This window comes from Orycteropus afer, unplaced genomic scaffold, assembly GCF_000298275.1.
Source record: "Orycteropus afer afer isolate SDZICR_OR568_19922 unplaced genomic scaffold, OryAfe1.0 scaffold00191, whole genome shotgun sequence".
NCBI classification, from domain to species: Eukaryota; Metazoa; Chordata; class Mammalia; order Tubulidentata; family Orycteropodidae; genus Orycteropus; species Orycteropus afer.
In genome coordinates, this window is record NW_006921778.1 from 5,209,543 (window position 1) to 5,220,947 (window position 11,405).

General features: G+C 37.0%; 1 pseudogene; it reads left to right on the top strand.

The window, feature by feature from the left end:
• Positions 1-2,040: 2,040 nt before the first annotated feature.
• LOC103202672 lies at positions 2,041-2,417 on the top strand (annotated as a pseudogene).
• Positions 2,418-11,405: the final 8,988 nt, after the last annotated feature.

The following is an 11,405-nucleotide window of genomic DNA, read 5'->3' on the forward strand; positions in this document are numbered from 1 at the left end:
TTCCCTTCAAGGCTCAGGGGTCCAAGATTATCTTCTGTGTCTGTGTTAATTGGTTTCCCTTTTCTTTGTTGAAGAGCATCTGTGCAGTCCCTGTGCCTAGTTCGCCATCTTGCCGGAACTCCTCTCCATCTCTGCTTCCCAGTACGCAAATTTTAAGGCAAAAAAACAGTTGCTATCAAATTGATTCTGAATTATAGTAATTGCATGTGTGTCAGAGTAGAATTGTGCTCCATGGCTGTGCTCAATGGCTGATTTTTTCAAAAGTAGCTCAACAGGCCTTTCTTTCAAGGGACCTATGGGTGGACTTGAACCTCCAATCTTTTGCTTAGCATCCAAGTGTGATAGCTGTTCATATCAGCCAGGGACAAGGCAAAAGTAGATCTCAAAAAAAAAAAAATAGAAGAAGAAGAAAACTAGAAAATAAATACATTTGCATTTTTCTCTTTATCTATTGACCAAGTTATCTATCTATATATCTAATCTTTTCTTTAATATGAAAGAGAAGTTGCCCCAAAAGGGTCAGAAACACCTGAAAAAGAATATTGAGAGAGCACTTCTTACTCGATACGAATACATCTTACAAGCCCCATACTAATTAAGCCTGCCGGGTTTAGGAGTAGGAAAATAAGTCAGCAAAACTGAATTTTGTGCCTAAGCAGATCCAGGTGTAATTGGTTGTTATTTGTTGCTGTCAATTCGATTGCAAATCATAGTAACATCATGTGTTACAGAGGAGAACGGTTCCATAGGGTTATCAAGGCTGTGCCCGTTAAGAAGCAGATCGCCAGGCCTGTAAAGGAACCTCTGGATGGATTTAAACAGCCAACCTTTCGGCTAGCAGTCAAAGGTTTAACCATTTGTGCCACCCAGGGACCCCATGTATACTGAAGATTTTAATTTATTATTAATGTGGCCCTTCAATTAGTGAAATGGAATATTCATTACATTTTGTTAGGAAACTAGCTATCCTTTGAAAAAAGAATAAAGCTAGACACCATGCCTTACTTAATGTACTAAAGCAAATTCCAGATGGCTTAAAGTACTAAACTTCAAGCAAAAATATAAATAGGTTAGAGGAAAATATAGAATATTTTTTTAAATTTTGGGGTAGAAAAGGTCTTCTTAAGTGAGACCCCATCCCAGAAACCATAAAATATAAATTGCAGATTTTTCCTAAAAAAAAAAAAAAAAAACTTAAACATTTCTGTAAGGTTAAAAAAATAAAAATAGAAGACAAAATACAAGAGACAGAGATAAATTACTGCAACACATTTAGCAGACAATGTATTAATAACCAGAATGTATGAAGAGTTCTAATAAATAATTTAAGAAAAGGCAAATAACACTAAAATAGATGTTGTTGTTGTTGGGTGGATAAAGGATGGCAAATGGCAATTCTCAGAAAATGGCTGAAAAATATTAGGAATATCTATTGTCATCAGCAATTGTGCATATGTATGTGCATGTGTGTGCATATATGTCTATTGTGGGTGTATATATGTGTGTTGTGGGTGGGTGTGATTTTTTACTTATTAAACATCATAAGTTGTTAAATTTGGAAAAAATATGGGGAAACTGGCACATTCATACACTGCTGGTAGAAGTGTAGATTGAAGTCTTTTTGAGAGAGAATTAAAAGGTATATATTTTAAATCTTAAATGTGAATTTCCTTTTCCTAGTAATTCTTTGTTTAGCAATACATTTCCAAAAAATGCTTCCACAACTGCCCAAAGATGTATGTTCAAAGCTATTTATAACTTCATCGTATATAATAGGAAAAAAATAGAAATAACTAAAATAGTCATCAATAGGGAAGTTATATGTGGAATAGTAAACATGGCGTGTTAAAAAGAATGAATTATAATTATATACACTACATTAAAGTTTTCAAACTTATTTTTTATAAGTTCAAGTAGAAGAATATGATCTCTTTTGTGTTAAAAGTTTTTTAAAGAAATATATTTGTAGTGCTCACGCCATGTCCATGGTGAGAGGGTGAGTGGTTGGCGCTCTGGCCGGAGGCATCCAGGCCAGCAAAGATGTCAACTTCTTCAGTCCGAGCCACTGTCTGGGCTGTGAGCAAGAGGAAGCTGCAGCCCATCCGGGCCTCTCTCATCCTGACACCTTCAGCAGTACACAGATAAAACAACTTCTTGAAGATAAGACTGAACATGTAGGTGTGCAAGTTGGTGCTCAAACCAGGGGTTGCAATGGCCTTTCTTATACTTTAGAATATACAAAGACAAAAGGAGAAGATGATCAAGATGGGGTCACAGCGTTCATTGGAAAGAAAGCACAGCTAACACTTTTAGGAACAGAAATGGACTATGTAGAAGACAAGTTATCCAGTGAGCTAGTGTTAAATTACCCCAACATCAAAGGAATATGTGGCTGTGGAGAAAGCTTTAATATCTGAAATCTCAAAACTACTCTTGGCTATGAGATCCAGCCATGTTCATGGAAACTTTGGGCTTACTAAGGAAATCATGTGACTGTCACATTCTTAGATTCACAATGTATGGCTGCCTTATGCAGAAAATAAAAATTATGCATTTGAAAATGAATTTTATATATATATATATGTAAATGTGAAGTGTAGTGTGTTCAGTAGGGGGCCCCAAACTGATATATCCAAGTACCAGAACCTGTGTGTGGGGAGGGAAAACTCACTGCCATCAAGTCAATTCCAACTCATAGCAATCCCCTTTGGATTTCTGAGGCAGTAAATCTTTATGTAGATTGCCCAGTCTTTGTTCTGCAGAGAGGCTTGTTGTTGTTGTTGTTGTCAGACCTGCCTCATAGCGACCCCTCCTTGGGTTTTCGAGGTGATATCACTATGGAAGTAGCTAGTGGGTTTGAACTGCCAGCCTTCTGGTTAGCAGTCAAATATCTTAGGCACTATGCCACCAGAGCTCCTTCCAGAACCTGTGAAGATGAACTTATTTGGAAAAAGGATCTTTGCAGATGTAATTAAGTTAAGGATCTTGAGAGAAGATCATCTTGGATTTAAATAAAATGAAAGGTGTCCTTATAAAAAGAGGAGAGGACTCAGAGACAGAGAAAAAGGTAATGTGAAGATGGATTGATGGAATTGGAATGATGCAGCTCTAAGCCAAGGAAGTCCAAAGACTGCCAGCAACCACTAGAAGTTAAGGTATGTGGAAGGGATCTCTCTCCCAGAGCCTTCAGTAGGAACTAACCTTATTGACATCTTGATTTCAGACTTCTGTCCATCTGAATCCTGAGAGAGTATATTTCTGTTGTTTTAAACCACCCAGTGTTTTGTTAGGGCAGACCTGGAAAACTAACACACATAGGAATGAGAGGGAAGGATGTGCACCAGACTCCTGATGCGGTAATGCTCTGGGGAGGGAAGGTATGTGAATCATTTCAAGTTTTTCTCTTAAAAGTTCCATGTTTTAAAATCTTTTACAATGAAAATATGTTCATACATTAATGGAGTAATTTGTTGTTGTTGTTATGTGCCGTCAAGTCAGACCCGACTCATAGCGACCCCTCCTTGGGTTTCTGAGGCAGTATCACTGCGGAAGTAGATTGCCCCATCTTTCTTCTGAGGAGTGGCTGGTAGGTTTGAACTTCCAGCCTTCTGGTTAGCAGTCAAATGCCTTAGGCACTACGCTACCAGAGCTCCCTAGGAAAAGAAAAACAATCACAAAACTTATGTTGCAAAGAATTTTCCTTTTTGGACCATGGCCACATGTAATGAACAAACTGGTCCCCAGTTTGGCCACTCTGCTCTTTTCAGCCATTTATTACTCATAATTTGAGGCACAGCCAAAGTTTCAATGGTCGCAGAGAAGAAAAAGCAGCATATTTCTTAAAGCAAATTATTCACCACAGCAATAATTTCAAAAACCTTCACTTTAGATACATATTTACCTACCTTCCACATTTCCCCACACTGGAATTGAGAATTTTCCTTCCTGAAACTTCTAGTTGCTAAGCAACATTTACTCTTTCTTCTCTTTAGAGCTTGGTTACCATACTAACTTTTCCCCAGCTTTATCTTTCTCTTCTTTCCCTCTTAATCAACTTAACACATACATAAACTAGGTTTTCTAAAACTCCTCTATGCATATGGTGTTTATTCAATCGTTTGCTCTCTACAAAATTAAAGCCTTGTCTTTTTTGCTGTTGTAAACTCATAACCAAAAGAAGGAAGAGAGTTTCCCTCTTCTCTAAGAGGATAGCCACTTCACAAGCAGCTTTCCAAAAACTGAGAAGAAGATTGACATGGGGGTTAGAGGATAAGGACATAGGTGTTACACAGTACCATAGAGAGATGGCTCTCAGAAGACAAAGGTTTGTTATAATTTATTCAGTAAATATGTATTGAACTACTCCTCTGTTCCACACTGTTCTGGCTATTGAGAATGCAACAGTCAATCAAAACAGTCATTATCCTCAAGAAGGCTATATTCAGAATATGATACAATATGAATGCATGTCCCTGCCTAGAGCCTATCCAGCTCCCAACTACATCTCCTGAGTTGGATGTGGTTATACGGGGGCAGGGCCTGAAGAAGGTGAGTACAAGGCCTCCTGCTCTACTTGGGCTCTAAAGCCATGACTGGATGCAAGATTTTCCTCTTCTGGCAAATAGAGCTTGAAGACTGGCAGTAGAGAGGCCTCAGAAAAGGATCTGACCTGAGATACCTCATGAGGCTTTGATCTCTGGGGAACTTTGGTCCCTCTGGAGGACCTGCTGCTATCCTTGGCCCTGGAAGAGCTTTTGGGGAAATATACATTTAGAATGACATGTAGGTCATATACCATACTGACTGCGAGCCACCGCCATGAACAAAAACTGCCTCCATTACTTCCCAGAGGCTGAAGCTTGTGCAAGTTTCTTAAGTTCTCTTTTGTAAAATGAGGATAATAGTATCAAAAGATTGTTATAATAAAACATTTTTAATTTTTATAAATTGTTTAGAACAGAATCTGGGACATAATATACTAAAAAATATTGGCTTTCTATCCTATCAAAAATAGAAATCACTACCTTTGGTGCTGAGAATAGGAAGAAGAAAGGTCTCCTTGAGAGGGAGCCATTCTTATCAATCCCTCATCTATAAAAGCACCAAATGTCATGTCTTCCACAATTTTTTGGTTATGTTGCTGTTCATAGTACCCAATTAGGTCAACCTGTGCCCCAAAGACAAGAAAAGCCATTACCCAAAGGAGCCCATCATCAGATGTAGGAAGAACAAGCAGAGGCTGTGGCTCCTAATGAGGTCGCTTTTAGGGATCAAGAACTGCCAATGGAGACAGGTCACAAATTAAACATCATCAACAAGAAAGAAAGAATAGCTGGTAAGGACATTCAGTTACAGCACTAAAATATACTTTCTGGAAATATAGCATAGGATTTTTTTTAAAAAAATTGAACAACACAATGCATTGGTTGAAACGAAGAAGAGAATGAATACTGAAGAGGATTTTTGTGAAAAATCAAAGTATAGAAATATTTCAAAACACAGAGCAAAAAATAAAAAGAGAGAGAAATTCTGAAGAAAGAGAAAAGTAATTTTGAAAACACATTTATGAGTCCAAATAAGCAAATGATAGGAGTCCAAAAAGAGGCAAGGGAAGTAATAAGGAAAGAGAGACAATGATTGAATAACAGAGAAAAATGCTCTGGTTTCAAGAAAGATTTGATCCTGAAGACTAAAAGTGCTCACTGAATTTGAGCAGCATTGACTTATAAAAGACAACACCTCTGCATATTCTGATAAAATGTTTAATCTCTAAGAAAAGGAATAAAAGTCATTACAAGCTTCTAGATAGAAAGAGCTAGTTACAAAAGAAAAAGAAACAGACTGACATCTGATTTCTCATCTGTGATCTTGAAAGCTAGAAGACATTAAAATAACCTCCTCAGGCTAGTGAAAGAAAAGGACTACGACCCAATAAGCAAGAATTCACAGATAGTATCAGCACACATCCTATCTAAGGAGAATGTTCAAAACAGAACTTCAGCTAAGCGAATTATCTAGAACAGAAATCTCAACCTAAGATGACAAAGAAAGGAAATGAATATATATATATATATATATATATGTTTTATTAATACACACACATTCATATATTTATGAAGTTTAATATGAATGTATAATGGAGAGTGATGTGAAATAAAATAATTTTGAAATAAAACGACATACTTTAAAATAATACAAAATTATAGTTTAGAATTAATGCACGAAATAATTTCTTCAAAATTTTTGTGCTGAGAATGAGGACAGAGGAGAAGTGAAAGCATTCTAGTCATAGCTTGCAGAGTATAGAGAATTAGGGCAGCCCTTTTAACTCATCTAATGGTGAGGGAGTAGCTGGGGATTAGGTGTCCCTTGGTCCAGGGAATGCATCCATTAGGACTGCATTCAGCCACACAGAACAGGAAATCTGAGTAAGTGGGCTTTGCTCCTTGTGTAACAGGAAGTTGGGAAGCAAGCCATCCAGGGCAGCTCCACAGTGCCAAGTAGGGCCCAACTCCTGGATTCCCACTCGGTCCTCTTTCTGGTGACTTCTGTCCTCATGGAGACAGCGACTCACTTCCAGGCATAATGTGTGCCTTTTAAGCAGAAAGAAAAGAACAAAGTGTAAAATGTGCCTGCCAGCTGAAGATATATATATATATATAGTGATAGAGAGAGTTGTTGCTATTGATAGTTGCTATCAAGCCGACTGCCTCATGTCAACCTTATGTATAACAGAATGAAATGTTTAAGTAAAACATCATTTTTCCTAGAGCTCCACCCAGTAGATCTCTGCTTACGTATTATCAGCCACAGAGTTGTCCCTGGCCACATCTAGTCAAAAGAAAGCGAGGGAAATCAAGTTCGCAAAAACCTCCAAGCAAATTTGCATTCTCCTTAATTGGGAAGAAGGGGACAATGCTATCATGCAGGTGACTGGTCCATAAAAGGAATAGTTAATATTTAGCTTTTGTGCTACAAATAATAATTTGTGCTTGAAACAGGAAGATAACTCCAGTGCATTGGAAATGAATTTCCAAATTAGAAAGAGTGAAAAAAGAGAATGAAGAGTGCCTTTACCATACCAGGGAAAGTAAGGAAGAAAATAATAAAATAAATGATAAACATTAAGTAATATGGTAGAAGTATACCATTTTTTGAATTCAATATATTACTAAATTGCTCCATTGTTATTAAAAAACAAAGCCAAACTATGTCATTTATTAGAAATATATCTAAAGTGATAAATTTTAAAAAAGGATATTAAAAGATAATGAAATAATTACCACACAAATGTAAACAGGAAAAAAGTCAGGAAAATATATATATAACTTAAGACAAGATACAATTTAAAAATAGTCACTAGTCAAAGAAAAAGACTACTACACATTGCCAAAATGCACAATTTTGAAAGCTGTTATGGGCATATACTAAAAAGCATCACAATGGTATCTATCTGTATGTGTCAAACAGCAAAGTAGAACACACACAGTAATAACTGTTTCTGTTAGGTGCCATTGAGTCTCTCCCAATTCATAACGACCCTATGTACAACAGAACAAAACACTGTCCAGTCCTGTGCCAGCCTCACAATCATTCCTATGCTTGAGCCCATTGTTGCAGCCAGTGTGTCAATCCAACTCATTGAGGGTCTTTCCCTTTATCTCTGACCTTTTATTTTACTAAGAATGAGATCCTTCTGCAGGGACTTGTCCCTTCTCACAACCTGACCAAAGTACATGAGTCAAAGTCTGGCCATTCTCACTTCTAAGGAGCATTCCGGTTGTACTTTTTCCAATACAGATTTGTTCGTTCTTCTGATGGTCCATGGTATTTTCAATATTTTTTGCCAATACCACAATTCAAATGCATCAATTCTTCTTTGGTCTTCCTTATTCATTGTCTAGCTTTCACTTGTGTAATGAGGCTGTCGAAAAGACCATGGGTTGGATCAGGTGCACCTTAGTTTTCAGAGGGATATCTTTGCTCTTTAATACTTTCAAGAGGTCTTTTTGTAGCAGATTTTCCCAGAAAAATGCATCGTCCAATTTTTTGACTGCTGCTCCCATGGGTGCTTATTGTGGATTGAGTAAAATGAAATCCCTGACAACTTCAATCTTTTCTCCATTTATTGTGATAATGATTATTGGTCCATTTGTAAGAATTTTTTTTTTTTTTTATCAGTCACTTGTTTTTTCCTTTTTGTTATTGTTATTTAGGTGAAAGTTTATAGAGCAAATTTATTTTCCATACACCAGCTCATACATATTTTGTTTCATGATGTAGATCACAAACTCTATAATGGAACAGCTCTCTTCCCACTTCCTCCCTTTGGTTACCTTTTTCCTGTGTCCGTCTTTCCTATGCATTCCTGCCCTCTGAGCTATCTCCTTGTGCAAATACTGCCCTTCTGATTTCTATGCAGGATCTCTTGCACTGATCCCTTTCTGGGTGGTTGATAGTGGTAGATACCACATAAGGTACTCTGGTGATGTAGTGGCTAAAGCATTCTGCTGCTAACCAAAAGGTTGATGGTAGAACCCACCAGCCACTCTGCAGGAGAAAGATGTAGCAGTCTGCTTCCATAAAGATTTTCAGCCTTGGAAATTATATGGGGCATTTCTACTCAGTCCTATAGGATCACTATGAGTCAGATTCAACTTGATGGCAGTGACTTTATATGCCACATTCACAAAGTATGTTAAACAAAGAATTCTGTTCTAGGACACACTTTAAGATCAAATGTTTCTATTTCTAAATCATTTCTTTGTTTAAACAATGATAAACCTTTCAAATAACCCATAATCAATGTGCAAGAGTTTAGTAAACAACCAAAAAAAAAAAAGAAAGAAAAGTTTATTTCCTTTTTTAGATCACTGATATCATTCATTAAATATATTTTAATGAAGTAAATGTGTATGGAAAAACACTTAGCTAATTAATATTTTTTCCCATTATATGAGTGTATTAAACATGTGTTCACAGGTCCTTAAGAAACAAATCAGTGTTCCAGAATAATGGTATTGATATGCAGCTACCTTTGCTTCTATACTGATCTGCTTGACTTCCAGATACCTCTGAGGGGGTGCCCAAGTTTTGATTCAATTACTTAGATCATTGTTCCTTTATCTTCTCAGGAAAATTACCAACTTAATCTACCAGGCTCATCCCAGGCTTCTTTCTTCCTCCAAATTGTCTCACTCCTAGATTTTTCCTGAACTTATTCTGAAATGTTTATTGTACTAGCTCTGAAGTATATTCAAACATCATTTGAATAGTTAGTAGTTATTGGAGCAGCTGTTCATACTGAGACCTTAGATCTTATAGAAAACAGACTTCTGAGCTGCATAATCCAGTTTTTTGAAATAGTGCTTAGGTAAAATGTCAACATAAAAAGATATTTATGAAATATACACACATATTACTTACAAAAACCTATGAGTATAGTAATTACATACAAACTTTTTCAAATATTATGTGTTAGATTCCATGAGAATGTAATTGCATCTCTGAATTTCAGATTTTGCACTTATTCCCTAGTGATTGCCTTACTTTTGTGGTTTAGTGCATGCTGAGGATTAACAAGCATTTAGTTGTCTTTCAGACCATTGCTGAAAGGACTGCATGCTTCAAGCCTGACCCTGGTAAGCTGATAATTAAGATCCACAACAGTGATTTTCAGTGGGGGTTGTACCACCGCTTAAGGAGAATTTTGGAAACCTGGAGGGATGTTTTGGGTCATCACAGGGATCATAGAGTGCTAATTGCATTTAGCAGATGTGTGGAGAGATGTTAGGGCCCCTGCAATGCAAAGAACAGCAAGTCACATTGAAAAGCTCCCTGGCATATTCACAGAATTCCAATGTCCCCAGATGTTTATGCAATCGAAATCTATAATTTTCTGAGCTTAAAATCCTTGACTTATAATAGAACACAAAGTCTTTGCAATATAATCACAAGTAAAATACTTCCTCATGGCTTTAATATTTTTCAAGAAAACAACTATGATATTGACCATCATTTCAGAAAATTATTTTGTGGAGAGCAAGACTATTCATGCTTTGTGTGTGTGTGTGTGTGTGTGTTTAATGCATTTGATTGCAATATAACTTATGTACAGTGAAATACACAAAACTAAAATGACATGGGTCGATACATTTTTTTTCAGTGTTCTCTCCCCTCCCCTCCCACCCCGGCAACCAACAAAGGAAGTTTCCCTCTAAATATCAACCTTCCTTGACCCTCCACAACAACGAACTAATACAATATTTGTCTTTCTGTGATTGACTTATGTCATTCAGCATAATGTCCTCCAAGTTCATCCATATTATGCAGTGTTTTACAGACTCTACCTTATTCTTTAGTGCTGCATAGCATTCCAGTATATGTATGTACCATAGTTTTGTCATCCACTCTTCCGCTGATGGGCACATAGGTTGTTTCCATCTTTTTGCTATTGTAAATAGTGCTATGATGAACATGAGTGTGCATATATCTGTTCTTGTCCTGGTTCTCACCTCTCTAGGATATATACATAGTAATGGGATTGCTGGGTCAAATGGTATCTCCAATTCCAGCTTTCTAAGGAATCGCCATATTGCTTTCCACAGTGGTGTATCCCTTCACAGTCCCACCAGCAGTGTATGAGAGTCCCAATCTCTCCACATCCTTGCCAGCATTTCTTACTTTCTGTCTTGTTGAACCTTGCCATCAGTGCTGGGGTGAGATGGTACCTCATTGTTGTTTTGATTTGCATCTCTCTGATGGCATGATTGTGAGCATCTCTTCACGTATTAGCTGGCCACCTGAATATCCTCCTTGGTGAAGTGTCTATCATGTGTTCTGCCCATTTTTTCAATTGGACTGCTAATTCCTTTGGTGTAGAGGCATTGGAGTTTTCTATAAATCAGAAATAAGTCCCTTGCCAGATATGTAATTATTGGCAAATATGAATTTGTTGCTGTCATTTTTGTTATGTGCTTTTTGGTGATGTTGATTTCTTTATTCCATATAATTTTCTATGCTGAGCTTGTTTTGTTTATGAATCGTGTTATCAGTTCCTTTGTTGCTATTGTTCAGGTATTTGCTAAATATTTGTGCTGGTCCCCTTTTTTATTTTGATGTGAAGGTTTATCATTTTTCTTTGAGGTTACCCTGTGATTTATAGTTTTCTTCCCATGTTTCCAACAGTCTGTTCTATCTTGTAGTTGTCTTGCCATCCCTACCATCCAGGAGTTCTGTAATGACACAGTTTTTTCCCTCTTTTTGGTTTGTAGTTGTCCTCATTTGTCAATTGATGTCTCTGGTTCCCTGTTTACAATCTTGTGGGCGTATTTACTTTGGATACTTCCATGGCTGGGTTGGATTCTGGGTTATATCATCATGTGTGTTAATGGTCAGTTGTTGTT